The sequence below is a fragment of the Bombina bombina genome, chromosome 3, assembly GCF_027579735.1.
Source record: "Bombina bombina isolate aBomBom1 chromosome 3, aBomBom1.pri, whole genome shotgun sequence".
NCBI classification, from domain to species: domain Eukaryota; kingdom Metazoa; phylum Chordata; class Amphibia; order Anura; family Bombinatoridae; genus Bombina; species Bombina bombina.
The window spans coordinates 1,057,692,312-1,057,707,169 of record NC_069501.1 but is presented as its reverse complement, the minus strand read 5'-3'; the positions used below and the strand labels follow the sequence as shown (position 1 = coordinate 1,057,707,169).

Sequence of the window (14,858 nt, the reverse complement as noted above, 5' to 3'; positions counted from 1 at the left end):
TCAACCAAAATGGTCTGGCTCCTATGCATCACATTCCTGCTTTTAAATAAAGATAGCAAGAGAATGAAGACAAATTGATAATAGGAGTAAATTAGAAAGTTGCTTAAAATTGCATGCTCTATCTGAATCATGAAAGAAAAAAAAAATTGGGTTTAGTGTCCCTTTAAATGAGACGTATAAAATGTTGATTTATGGAATAAACTTCCATTAGAGGTGGAAACATCCAATACTGTGGAGGACTTCTAGAATGCCTGGAATAAGCAAAAGGCTACCATACAAATTAATTAAGCTTATACTTTATGGGTAGATTTGTTGGATCTATGGTTCTTATCTGACGACAAATTCTATGTTTCCATAATGTGTCACATGGACAGCTCACTAAGGCCTAGATTTAGAGTTTGGCGGTAGCCGTGAAAACCAGCGTTAGAGGCTCCTAACGCTGGTTTTAGGCTACCGCCGGTATTTGGAGTCAGTCAGGAAAGGGTCTAATGCTCACTTTTCAGCCGCAACTTTTCCATACCGCAGATCCCCTTACGTCAATTGCGTATCCTATCTTTTCAATGGGATCTTTCTAACTCCGATATTTAGAGTTGTGTCTGAAGTGAGCGTTAGAACGACAAAACTCCAGCCGCAGAAAAAAGTCAGTAGTTAAGAGCTTTCTGGGCTAACGCTGGTTTATAAAGCTCTTAACTACTGTGCTCTAAAGTACACTAACACCTATAAACTACCTATGTACCCCTAAACCGAGGTCCCCCCACATCGCCGCCACTCGATTAATTTTTTTTAACCCCTAATCTGCCGACTGCCACCTACGTTATTCTTATGTACCCCTAATCTGCTGCCCCTAACACCGCCGACCCCTATATTATATTTATTAACCCCTAATCTGCCCCCCACAACGTCGCCACCAGCTACCTACAATAATTAACCCCTAATCTGACGACCGCAAAGAGCCGCCACCTACGTTATCCTTATGTACCCCTAATCTGCTGCCCCTAACACCGCTGACCCCTATATTATATTTATTAACCCCTAATCTTCCGACCGAATCTCGCCGCTACTGTAATAAATGGATTAACCCCTAAAGCTAAGTCTAACCCTAACACTAACACCCCCCTAAGTTAAATATAATTTAAATCTAACAAAATAAATTAACTCTTATTAAATAAATTATTCCTATTTAAATCTAAATACTTACCTGTAAAATAAGCCCTAATATAGCTACAATATAAATTATAATTATATTATAGCTATTTTAGGATTAATATTTATTTTACAGGCAACTTTGTAATTATTTTAACCAGGTACAATAGTTATTAAATAGTTAAGAACTATTTAATAGCTAAAATAGTTAAAATAATTACAAAATTACCTGTAAAATAAATCCTAACCTAAGTTACAATTAAACCTAACACTACACTATCAATAAATTAATTAAATACAATACCTACAATTATCTACAATTAAACCTAACACTACACTATCAATAAATGAATTAAATAAAATACCTACAATTATCTACAATTAAACCTAACACTACACTATCAATAAATTAATTAAATACAATTCCTACAAATAAATACAATTAAATAAACTAACTAAAGTACAAAAAATAAAAAAGAACTAAGTTACAAAAAATAAAAAAATATTTACAAACATTAGAAATAAATTACAAAAATTTTAAACTAATTACACCTACTCTAAGCCCCCTAATAAAATAACAAAGACCCCCAAAATAATAAAATGCCCTACCCTATTCTAAATTACAAAAGTTCAAAGCTCTTTTACCTTACCCCAAAGAATTCAGCTCTTTTGCCTGTAAAAAAAAAAAACATACAATACCCCCCCAACATTACAACCCACCACCCACATACCCCTAATCTAACCCAAACCCCCCTTAAATAAACCTAACACTAAGCCCCTGAAGATCTTCCTACCTTGTGTTCACCTCGCCGGGTTCACCGATCGGTCCAGAAGAGGGTCCGAAGTGTTGATCCAAGCCCAAGCGGGGGGCTGAAGAGTGACGTCCATCCTCGGGATCCAAGCGGCGGCTGAAGAAATCCATCATCGGGATGAAGTCGGAAGTCCATCATCGGGATGAAGTCTTTTATCAAGCCGCATCTTCAATCTTCTTTCTTCCGGAGCGGAGCGGAGCCATCTTCTTCCCAGCGGACGCGGATCCAACCTCTTCAAGCGACGCCTACTAGCCGAATGACGGTTCCTTTAAGGGACGTCATCCAAGATGGCGTCCCTCGAATTCCGATTGGCTGATAGGATTCTATCAGCCAATCGGAATTAAGGTAGGAAAATTCTGATTGGCTGATGGAATCAGCCAATCAGAATCAAGTTCAATCCGATTGGCTTATCCAATCAGCCAATCAGATTGAGCTCACATTCTATTGGCTGTTCCGATCATACTGGGAATTGCCCAGTATTGTTTTTTTCTCGTGTTGGCAAAAAGAGAAGTTAAAAGTCCTTTTTGGACTCTAGAAGTAGCAGATTTAGATGCAACGCTTCTAAATAAGTTATATCTATGGTGATAAAAGACATAGGCTTAGATTTAGAGTTTGGCTGTAGCCGTGAAAACCAGCGTTAGAGGCTCCTAATGCTGGTTTTAGGCTATCGCCGGTATTTGGAGTCAGTCAGGAAAGGGTCTAACGCTCACTTTTCAGCCGCGACTTTTCCATACCGCAGATCCCCTTACGTCAATTGCGTATCCTATCTTTTCAATGGGATCTTTCTAACTCCGGTATTTAGAGTCGTGTCTGAAGTGAGCGTTAGAATTCTAACGACAAAACTCCAGCCGCAGAAAAAAGTCAGTAGTTAAGAGCTTTCTGGGCTAATCCCAGTTTATAAAGCTCTTAACTACTGTGCTCTAAAGTACACTAACACCCATAAACTACCTATGTACCCCTAAACCGAGGTCCCCTCACATCGCCGCCACTCGATTAATTTTTTTTAACCCCTAATCTGCCGACCGCCACCTACGTTATACTTATGTACCCCTAATATGCTGGTATGTGGGTGGTGGGTTGTAATGTTGGGGGGGGTATTGTATGTTTTTTTTTTACAGGCAAAAGAGCTGAATTCTTTGGGGCATGCCCCGCAAAGGGCCCTGTTCAGGGCTGGTAAGGTAAAAGAGCTTTGAACTTTTGTAATTTAGAATAGGGTAGGGCATTTTTTTATTTTGGGGGTCTTTGTTATTTTATTAGGGGGCTTAGAGTAGGTGTAATTAGTTTAAAATTGTTGTAATTTATTTCTAATGTTTGTAAATATTTTTTTATTTTTTGTAACTTAGTTCTTTTTTATTTTTTGTACTTTAGTTAGTTTATTTAATTGTATTTATTTGTAGGAATTGTATTTAATTTATTTATTAATAGTGTAGTGTTAGGTTTAATTGTAGATAATTGTAGGTATTGTATTTAATTAATTTATTGATAGTGTAGTGTTAGGTTTAATTGTAACTTAGGTTAGGATTTATTTTACAGGTAATTTTGTAATTATTTTAACTATTTTAGCTATTAAATAGTTCTTAACTATTTAATAGCTATTGTACCTGGTTAAAATAAATACAAAGTTACCTGTAAAATAAATATAAATCCTAAAATAGCTATAATATAATTATAATTTATATTGTAGCTATATTAGGGTTTATTTTACAGGTAAGTATTTAGCTTTAAATAGGAATAATTTATTTAATAAGAGTTAATTTATTTCATTAGATTTAAATTATATTTAATTTAGGGGGGTGTTAGTGTTAGGGTTAGACTTAGCTTTAGGGGTTAATACATTTATTAGAATAGCGGTGAGCTCCAGTCGGCAGATTAGGGGTTAATACTTGAAGTTAGGTATCGGTGATGTTAGGGAGGGCAGATTAGGGGTTAATACTATTTATTATAGGGTTATTGAGGCGGGAGTGAGGCGGATTACGGGTTAATAACTTTATTATAGTAGCGCTCAGGTCCGGTCGGTAGATTAGGGGTTAATAAGTGTAGTTAGGTGGAGGCGACGTTGGGGGCGGCAGATTAGGGGTTAATAAATATAATATAGGGGTCAGCGATGTTAGGGCAGCAGATTAGGGGTACATAGGGATAATGTAGGTGGCGGGGGTGTACGGAGCGGCAGATTAGGGGTTAAAAATAATATGCAGGGGTCAGCGATAGCGGGGGCGGCAGATTAGGGGTTAATAAGTGTAAGGTTAGGGGTGTTTAGACTCGGGGTACATGTTAGAGTGTTAGGTGCAGACGTAGGAAGTGTTTCCCCATAGGAAACAATGGGGCTGCGTTAGGAGCTGAACGCGGCTTTTTTGCAGGTGTTAGGTTTTTTTTCAGCTCAAACAGCCCCATTGTTTTCTATGGGGGAATCGTGCACGAGCACGTTTTTGAAGCTGGCCGCGTCCGTAAGCAACTCTGGTATCGAGAGTTGAAGTTGCGTTAAATATGCTCTACGCTCCTTTTTTGGAGCCTAACGCAGCCATTCTGTGAACTCTCAATACCAGAGTTATTTAAAAGGTGCGGCCAGAAAAAAGCCAGCGTTAGCTACGCGGGTCATTACCGACAAAACTCTAAATCTAGCCGATAGAGCGAGATTACAAGTTGTGCGCTAAACCCGGTGCGTAAATAACGCTAAAAACTTAGCAGTACCGCATTTTCCATAGCACTGCCATTACAAAAGACAAAAAAACCTTCTTGTGTTGTGTGGTATGGTGCGTTAAGCTCCATACCACACAATAGCCAAGTCCTGACTTGACGTGCGCATGCACGTATCCCCCATAGATATCAATGGAGAAAAAAGTTTTAGAAAACAACCTAACACCTGTGAATGTGGAATTGTGATTGCTATAATGCATTCCCCATTGATGTCTATGGAAACAAATTATAAATCTAACACTCTAACATAAACCCCTAGTCTAATAACCCCTAATCCGCTGCCCCCAACATCGCCAACACTAAATAAAGATATTAACCCTTAATCCGCCACCCCGACATCGCCAACACTACAATAAAACTATTAACCCCTAATCTGCTGCCCACCCGCATCGCTAACACCTAAATAAAACTATTAACCCCTAATCCGCCGCCCACCCGCATCACTGACACCTAAATAAAACTATTAACCCTTAATCTGAGGCACCCCAAAAATATAAAATCTAAATTACAAAGTAAAAAAATCCTAACACCACGAAAAAATAAAAAACAAACTAACATTTGTTGAGTTCTGGTAGGACTGGAACACTGTTTTAAATTATCTGTAAATTATACAGAGAGGTGTTGTCAAATTCTGAGCCATCTCAATCAATATGCTAAACTACACTTTTAGCACTTTTTGGATGACTCTGGACTGCAAAAAACACGTCATATACCTAATATATTGTAGCCAACATGTTTCTTTGGTTCAGCTAAAAGACAGCATTTCAATTTTTTTTTTTATTGATGGCCCATCAGACTCTGCCAACAGCACATGCGTACTCAACCCCCTGGTTGTCATGATGCATACCAAAATAATTATCAATTCAGTTCAATTCTATCCAAAATTGTTTATGTTTAAAAGAAAAAAATAAATGAAAATATGATGTGATAGAATGCATTTCATTTCAATTTAAAGAGATATCAAACTGCAACCAAAAATGAATCTTTTAGAGCATTTTATTATTGCACTTTAGTGTTCACATAAACATGTAGTTAAACACATTTTTAAAGTCACCTCATGATTATCAATGCACTGCTGGGACCTAGTGGGACAGATCTGTTGAGCTAATAACAATAGGCAAATGTGTGTAAACACGTGCTAGCTACCAGAAATGAGCTGCTGCTCCTGACCGTGCCTATGTATGCTTTTCAACAAAGGATACCAAGAGAACAAAATACATTTAAAAAATAAGTAAACTGAAAGTCTCTTAAAATTACATACCCTATTTTAATCATTAAAGTTTAATTTTAGCTTTCATATCTTTTTTATTAGCTTTAAGGCATGTCTCTTGAATTAGTTTTCAGACATGTTTCTTTAATTAGTTTTCAGGTATGTCTCTTTAAATAGCTTTCAAGTGTGTCTCTTTAATTAGTTTTTTAGGTATGTCTCTTTCATTAGTTTCCAGGTATGTCTCTTTAAATAGCTTTCAGGCATGTCTCTTTAATTAGTTTTTAGGCATGTATATTTAATTAGTTTTCAGGTATGTCTCTTTAATTAGTTTTCAGGTATGTCTCTTTAATTAGTTTTCAGGTATGTCTCTTTAATTAGTTTTCAGGTATGTCTCTTTAATTAGTTTTCAGGTATGTCTCTTTAAATAGCTTTCAGGCATGTCTCTTTAATTCATTTTAGGTATGTCCCTTTAATTAGTTTTCAGGTATGTCTCTTTAATTCATTTTTAGGTATGTATCTTTAATTACTTTTCAGGCATGTCTCTTTAATTCATTTTTAGGTATGTCTCTTTAATTTGTTTTCAGATATGTCTCTTTAATTAGTTTTCAGGTATGTCTCTTTAATTAGTTTTCAGGTATGTCTCTTTAAATATCTTTCAGGTATGTCTCTCTAATTAATTTGTAGGTATGTCTCTTTTATTAGTTTTCAGGCATGTCTCTTTAATTCATTTTCAGGCATGTCTCTTTAATTAGTTTCCAGGTATGTCTCTTTAAATAGCTTTTAGGTATGTCTCTTTAATTAGTTTTCAGGTATGTCTCTTTAAATAGCTTTCAGGCATGTCTCTTTAATAAGTTTTTAGGTATGTCTATTTAATTAGTTTTTTGGTTTGTCTCTTTAATTAGCTTTCAGGTATGTCTCTTTAAATAGCTTTCAGGTATGTCTCTTTAATTAGTTTCCAGGTATGTCTTTTTAATTAGTTTTCAGCTATGTCTCTTTAAATAGCTTTCAGGCATGTCTCTTTAATTAGTTTTCAGGTATCTCTCTTTAATTAGTTTTCAGGTATGTCTCTTTAAATAGCTTTCAGGCATGTCTCTTTATTTAGTTTTCAGGTTTGTCTCTTTAATTAGCTTTCAGGTATGTCTCTTTAAATAGCTTTCAGGTATGTCTCTTTAATTCGTTTTTAGGTATGTCTCTTTTATTAGTTTTCAGGCATATGTCTTTAAATAGCTTTCAGGTATGTCTCTTTAATTCGTTTTTAGGTATGTCTCTTTTATTAGTTTTCAGGCATGTCTCTTTAATTAGTTTTCAGGTATGTCTCTTTAAATAGCTTTCAGATATACGGTATCTCTTTAAATAGTTTTTAGGTATGTCTTTTTAATTAGTTTTCAGGTACGTCTATTTAATTAGTTTTCAGGTATGTCTCTTTAATTCGTTTTCAGGTATGTCTCTTTAATTAGTTTCCAGGTATGTCTCTTTAAATAGATTCAGGTATGTCTCTTTAATTAGTTTTTAGGTCTGTCTCTTTAATTAGTTTTCAGGTATGTCTCTTTAATTAGTTTTTAGGTATGTCTCTTTAATTAGTTTTTAGGTCTGTCTCTTTAATTAGTTTTCAGGTATGTCTCTTTAATTAGTTTTTAGGTATATATCTTTAAAGTGAATGTAAATTGTGATGATAAAGTGCCAGTTTTTTTAAAACTGGCACTTTAATTCATCAAAATTTACATTTCACTTGTGTTATGAAAATACTTACCTTTTAATCTTGACAGCCACTGCATCGCATCCTCCGCCCGTCACAAGCCTCTTCCTGGGTCTAAAATGAGGAATCCGGCTTCCTACAATCACGGCGTTGAATCAGACACTGATTCCCCTGAGGGGGAAACCGTGATTGGAGGATGACCGATCCGTCATTTATGACGTAGGAAGAGGCTTGCGACGACCGGGGGAAGCTGGAGCAGCTGTCAGGATTACAAGGTAAGTATTTTCACAACACGAGTGAAATGTAAATTTTAATGAATTAAAGTGCCCCTGATTTAATCAAATTTTTTAAAAACAGGCACTTTATCATCACAGTTTACATTCACTTTAATTAGTTTTCAGGTATGTCGCTTTAATTAGTTTTCAGGTATGTCTGTTTAATTAGTTTTTAGGTATGTCTCTTTAATTAGTTTTCAGGTATGTCTCTTTGAATAGCTTTCAGGCATGTCTCTTTAGTTTTCAGATATGTCTCTTTAATTAGTTTTCAGGTATGTCTCTTTAATTAGTTTTCAGGTATGTCTCTTTAAATATCTTTCAGGTATGTCTCTCTAATTAATTTGTAGGTATGTCTCTTTTATTAGTTTTCAGGCATGTCTCTTTAATTCATTTTCAGGCATGTCTCATAGTAACATAGTAACATAGTAGATAAGGTTGAAAAAAAGACTGAAGTCCATCGAGTTCAACCTATACAAATCTAAAATACTTACAAAAAGCTCCAGTTAAGCTTAAATAACCCCATTAAAATGTGACCCATTTAATACTAGCAATCATATCCATGAATTTTGTTTGTATACAGAAACTTATCCAGACTATTTTTAAATGTATCTATGGTATTGGCATTCACTACCTCCTTTGGTAATGAGTTCCACAATTTTATTGCTCTCACAGTGAAAAAACGTTTCCGTTGCAGGAGATTAAATCTCCGTTCCTCCAACCTTAAATTATGACCTCTTGTCAGAAACAATTTTCTTGGAATAAACAAAGCTTCTGCCATCTCTGTATATGGGCCTTGAATATATTTATATAAAGTAATCATGTCACCTCTCAAGCGCCTTTTTTCTAAAGAAAACAGACCCAGTTTGGCTAGCCTCTCCTCATAGGTTAATTTCTCCAATCCCCTTATTAGCTTTGTGGCCCTTCTCTGAACTTTTTCTAGTTCTGCAATATCTTTTTTAGCAATTGGTCCCCAGAACTGCACTCCAAACTCAAGGTGAGGTCTTACCAGGGCTTTATATAATGACAGAATTATGCTTTCCTCCCTTGAATCAATACCTCTTTTAATACATGCTAGTATCTTATTAGCCTTTGAAGCCGCTGCCCTGCATTGTGCACCCATCTTTAGCTTGTTATCTATTACTACTCCCAAATCCCTTTCCTCCTGTGTTTGGCTAAGTCTTGTCCCATTTAAAAAATACGTAGCCTGCTTATTTTTACTTCCAAAATGTAGAACCTTGCATTTTTCCGTATTAAATCTCATTTTCCATTCACTTGCCCATAGTTCTAATTTTAGCAAATCCCTTTGTAAAGACAGTTCGTCCTGCTCTGACCTTATGACCTTACTTAACTTAGTATCATCTGCAAAAATAGAGATGTCGCTATTTAATCCTTGCTCCAAGTCATTTATAAAAATATTAAAAAGAACAGGGCCCAGTACTGATCCCTGGGGGACGCCACTGATTACCTTTGTCCAATCTGAGTATGATCCATTTACTACTACTCGTTGCTCCCTATCTTTTATCCAGTTATTTATCCATGAGCTAACATTTTCAGCTATTCCCAGTCCCTTAATTTTGTGCATTAATCTCTCATGTGGCACTGTATCAAATGCCTTTGCAAAATCTAAGTATATCACATCCACTGATTCCCCTTTATCTATATTTTGACTTACTTCCTCGTAGAATCTAATTAGATTAGTTTGACATGATCTATTTCTCCTAAAGCCATGCTGATTAGAACTCATAATCTTGTTTACACGAATATGCTCATCAATATAATCCCTTATAATCCCTTCAAATATCTTCCCCACTATTGATGTCAGACTAACTGGTCTATAGCTTCCTGGATCATCCCTGCTTCCCTTTTTGAAGAGTGGCACCACATCAGCTTTACGCCAATCCTGGGGTACCATGCCTGAGGATAATGAGTCTTGAAAAATTAAGAGTAAAGGTTTGTCTATAACAGTGCTAAGTTCCCTCAACACCCTTGGGTGTATTCCATCTGGGCCTGGAGTTTTATTTACCTTAATATTTTCCAGTTTTTTCCTGATATCCTCTAAACAAAACCCAGTTAGTGGTATGGACTGGCATGTTCTATTATGTTCAAAAGTATCATTCAATGGTTCTTCTCTTGTGTATACTGAAGAAAAAAACTGGTTTAGTACCTCAGCCTTCTCCCTGTCATTATTTATCATGCTACCCTCCACACATTTTAATGTACCTATATTATCCTTCTTAGATTTTTTGCTATTTATGTACTTAAAGAACCTTTTAGGGTTAGACTTAGAATCCTTAGCAATTAATTTTTCATTTTCAATTTTGGCTAATTTGATTGCTTTTTTGCATGCTTTGTTACATTCCTTATAAATATTGTATGCTGAGTCTGTACTATTTTCTTTTAATAATTTAAATGCCCTACGTTTTTTCCTAATTTCTCTTAACACATTTTTATTTAGCCATAATGGCTTTGTTTTTTTATTTTTACTTTTATAACCATATGGTATGTGTTGATATGTATATTTATTTAACACATTTTTAAATATTATCCATTTATTCTCTGTATTTTTATTAGAAAATACATTGTCCCAATTTATATTATTTAATGATTTCCTTAAATCGTTGAATTTTGCTTTCTTGAAATTAAAAGTCTTAGTTAAGCCTTTAAAACACTGCATTTGAAAATAGATTTCAAATGTGACCATGTTATGATCACTGTTACCCAAATGTTCTTTGACTTCTATGTTTGATATTATATCTGTATTGTTTGATAGCACTAAATCCAATATAGCTTTACTCCTAGTTGGCTCCTCTATTAATTGTGACAAGAAGTTATCCCTGAGAACATTTAAAAATCTATCCCCCTTAGCTGAATTACTAGTTTCATTGGCCCAGTTTATATCAGGGTAGTTAAAATCTCCCATAATTACAGCACTGTTATTAGCAGCCTTACCTATTTGGATAAGTAGTTCAGTTTCCTCCGGGTCACTAATGTTGGGAGGCTTGTAGCATGTTCCTAGTAATATTTTTTTAGGATTTTTCCCCCCACTCTTTATTTCAACCCACAGGGTCTCTACATTATCACTTGTATCATAAATATCTTCCCTTATTGTAGGTTTAAGGTTAGGTTTAATATACATGCAGATTCCTCGACCCCTTTTATTATTCCTGTCCCTCCTAAATAATGTATACCCCTCTAAGTTAACTGCCCAGTCATGTGAATCATCCCACCAAGTTTCAGTTATACTGATAACATCATAGTCCTCTTCTGCAACTAAGAGCGTCAGCTCCCCCATTTTACCTGTCATGCTTCTTGCATTTGTTGTCATACATTTAATTTTCATGTGCTTTCTGCTGCTACTCGGTGTGCTTTCCTCTATATTTTCTAATGTGACATTTCTTAAGTCATCCCTTCCTTGAGATATTAAGGGATTGTCATATTCACAGACTGATCTCTCTGTTCTATTTTGTTCTAACTGACCCTCCCCCCCTTTGCCTAGTTTAAAAGGTTCTCTAAACGTGCTACCATCCTTTCCCCCAACACACCTGCACCCATGTCATTCAGGTGCAATCCATCCTTACTGTACAAATTGTACCCTAGTGAAAAATCAGCCCAGTGTTCTAAAAAGTCAAACCCCTCATTTTTACACCATGTCTTTAGCCATGAATTAACAGACCTTAACTCCTTCTGCCTTACTGAATTAGCACACGGCACTGGTAATATCTCAGAAAATATTACTTTGGAGGTCCTTGCTTTAAGCTTGCTACCTAACTCCCTGAAGTCATTTTTTAGGACTCTCCATCTCCCACCGATTCCTTCATTAGTACCAATATGCACCATGACTGCAGGATCAGACCCACATCCCTCTAACAATCTATCAATACGCTCCACAATATGCCTAACACGAGCCCCTGGAAGACAGCAAACTGTTCTATGTAAAGGGTCTGGATGACAAATTACCCTATCAACCTTCCTAATAATAGAGTCTCCTACCACCAACATCTGCCTCTGGCCCTGACTTGTATGCCCCTCTTCCATGACTGAAGGACTCTTTAATTAGTTTCCAGGTATGTCTCTTTAAATAGCTTTTAGGTATGTCTCTTTAATTAGTTTTCAGGTATGTCTCTTTAAATAGCTTTCAGGCATGTCTCTTTAATAAGTTTTTAGGTATGTCTATTTAATTAGTTTTTTGGTTTGTCTCTTTAATTAGCTTTCAGGTATGTCTCTTTAAATAGCTTTCAGGTATGTCTCTTTAATTAGTTTCCAGGTATGTCTTTTTAATTAGTTTTCAGCTATGTCTCTTTAAATAGCTTTCAGGCATGTCTCTTTAATTAGTTTTCAGGTATCTCTCTTTAATTAGTTTTCAGGTATGTCTCTTTAAATAGCTTTCAGGCATGTCTCTTTATTTAGTTTTCAGGTTTGTCTCTTTAATTAGCTTTCAGGTATGTCTCTTTAAATAGCTTTCAGGTATGTCTCTTTAATTCGTTTTTAGGTATGTCTCTTTTATTAGTTTTCAGGCATATGTCTTTAAATAGCTTTCAGGTATGTCTCTTTAATTCGTTTTTAGGTATGTCTCTTTTATTAGTTTTCAGGCATGTCTCTTTAATTAGTTTTCAGGTATGGCTCTTTAAATAGCTTTCAGATATACGGTATCTCTTTAAATAGTTTTTAGGTATGTCTTTTTAATTAGTTTTCAGGTACATCTATTTAATTAGTTTTCAGGTATGTCTCTTTAATTCGTTTTCAGGTATGTCTCTTTAATTAGTTTCCAGGTATGTCTCTTTAAATAGATTCAGGTATGTCTCTTTAATTAGTTTTTAGGTCTGTCTCTTTAATTAGTTTTCAGGTATGTCTCTTTAATTAGTTTTTAGGTATGTCTCTTTAATTAGTTTTTAGGTCTGTCTCTTTAATTAGTTTTCAGGTATGTCTCTTTAATTAGTTTTTAGGTATATATCTTTAAAGTGAATGTAAATTGTGATGATAAAGTGCCAGTTTTTTTAAAACTGGCACTTTAATTCATCAAAATTTACATTTCACTTGTGTTATGAAAATACTTACCTTTTAATCTTGACAGCCACTGCATCGCATCCTCCGCCCGTCACAAGCCTCTTCCTGGGTCTAAAATGAGGAATCCGGCTTCCTACAATCACGGCGTTGAATCAGACACTGATTCCCCTGAGGGGGAAACCGTGATTGGAGGATGACCGATCCGTCATTTATGACGTAGGAAGAGGTTTGCGACGACCGGGGGAAGCTGGAGCAGCTGTCAGGATTACAAGGTAAGTATTTTCACAACACGAGTGAAATGTAAATTTTAATGAATTAAAGTGCCCCTGATTTAATCAAATTTTTTAAAAACAGGCACTTTATCATCACAGTTTACATTCACTTTAATTAGTTTTCAGGTATGTCGCTTTAATTAGTTTTCAGGTATGTCTGTTTAATTAGTTTTTAGGTATGTCTCTTTAATTAGTTTTCAGGTATGTCTCTTTGAATAGCTTTCAGGCATGTCTCTTTAGTTTTCAGATATGTCTCTTTAATTAGTTTTCAGGCATGTCTCTTTAAAGGGACAGTAAACACCAGAATTGTTGTTGTTTAAAAAGGTAGATAATCCCTTTATTACCCATTCCCCAATTTTGCATAACCAACACAGTTATAATAATATACTTTTTACCTCTGTGATTACCTTGTATCTATGCCTCTGCAAACTTCCCCCTTATTTCAGTTCTTTTGACAGACATGCATTTTTAGCCAATCAGTGCTTGCTCTTAGGAGCTTCACATACCGGAGCTCAATGTTATCTATATGAAACACATGAACTAACGCCCTCTAGTGGTGAAAAACTGTCAAAATGCTTTCCAATTAGAGGCAGTCTTCAAGGTCTAAGAAATTAGCACATGAACCTCCTAGATTTAGCTTTCAACTAAGAATACCAAGAGAACAAAGCAAAATTGGTAATAAAAGTAAATTGGAAAGTTGTTTAAAATTACATGCCCTATATCATGAAAGATATTTTGTGACTTTACTGTCCCTTTAATTAGTTTTCAGGTATGTCTCTTTAATTAGTTTTTAAGTATGTCTCTTTAGGTTTGAGGTATGTCTCTTTAATTAGTTTTCAGGTATGTCTCTTTAAATAGCTTTCAGGTATGTCTCTTTAACCCTTTCAGTGCTAACGACTGCTCTGAGGCGTCGCAGAGTTTCCCACTCAGATGCTAACGACGGCTCAGAGCCGTCGCTAGCACTCTCCCACCTTGAGGGAGATCTGGGGGCTCTCACCTGCTCCTATCCCGGCGATCGGGCCTGCATAGTGACAGGCATCTCCGGGGCTTCATGTTATGTGTGGTGACGTCACACCCAATAAAGTGATGATGTCACTGCACAACTTTATTTATAATTCACATTGTTAAGTGTAGGAGCGGGGGCATGCTGCTTAGAAGCCTGTATCTCAGGCATCTAAGCAGCTATAGACCCCCAAGACCCACTGTTGGAAAGGTAATTGCCTAACCTTTCCAATAGTGTGAGTATTGGGGATCTAAAAAAAAAAAATAATTTAAAAAAATAAATAAAATAAACCTTAACAGCCACCCAGGTGGGAAAGTGCTTAGTACTCAAAGGATTAAATAGCTTTCAGGTATGTCTCTCTAATTAGTTTGTAGGTATGTTTCTTTTATTAGTTTTCAGGCATGTCTCTTTCATTAGTATTCAGGCATGTCTCTTTAATTAGTTTCCAGGTATGTCTCTTTAAATAGCTTTCAGGTATGTCTGTTTAATTAGTTTTTAGGTATGTCTCTTTAATTAGTTTTTAGATATGTCTCTTTAAACAGCTTTCAGGTTAGTCTCTTTAATTAGTTTTTAGGTATGTCTCTTTAAAGTGAATGTAAATTGTGATGATAAAGTGCCAGTTTTTAAAAAAATTCGATTAAAAACAAGGGCACTTTAATTCATCAAAATTTACATTTCACTTGTGTTGTGAAAATACTTACCTTTTAATCTTGACAGCCGCTGCATCGCATCCTCCGCCTGTCGCAAGC

At 35.6% G+C, this 14,858-nt stretch overlaps 1 protein-coding gene across 1 annotated transcript in view; it reads left to right on the top strand.

Moving 5' to 3' along the window:
- AMHR2 (anti-Mullerian hormone receptor type 2) overlaps window positions 1-14,858 on the top strand; it is a 154,534-nt gene that overhangs the window by 74,901 nt on the left and 64,775 nt on the right. The gene's annotated exons all lie outside the window — the stretch shown is intronic.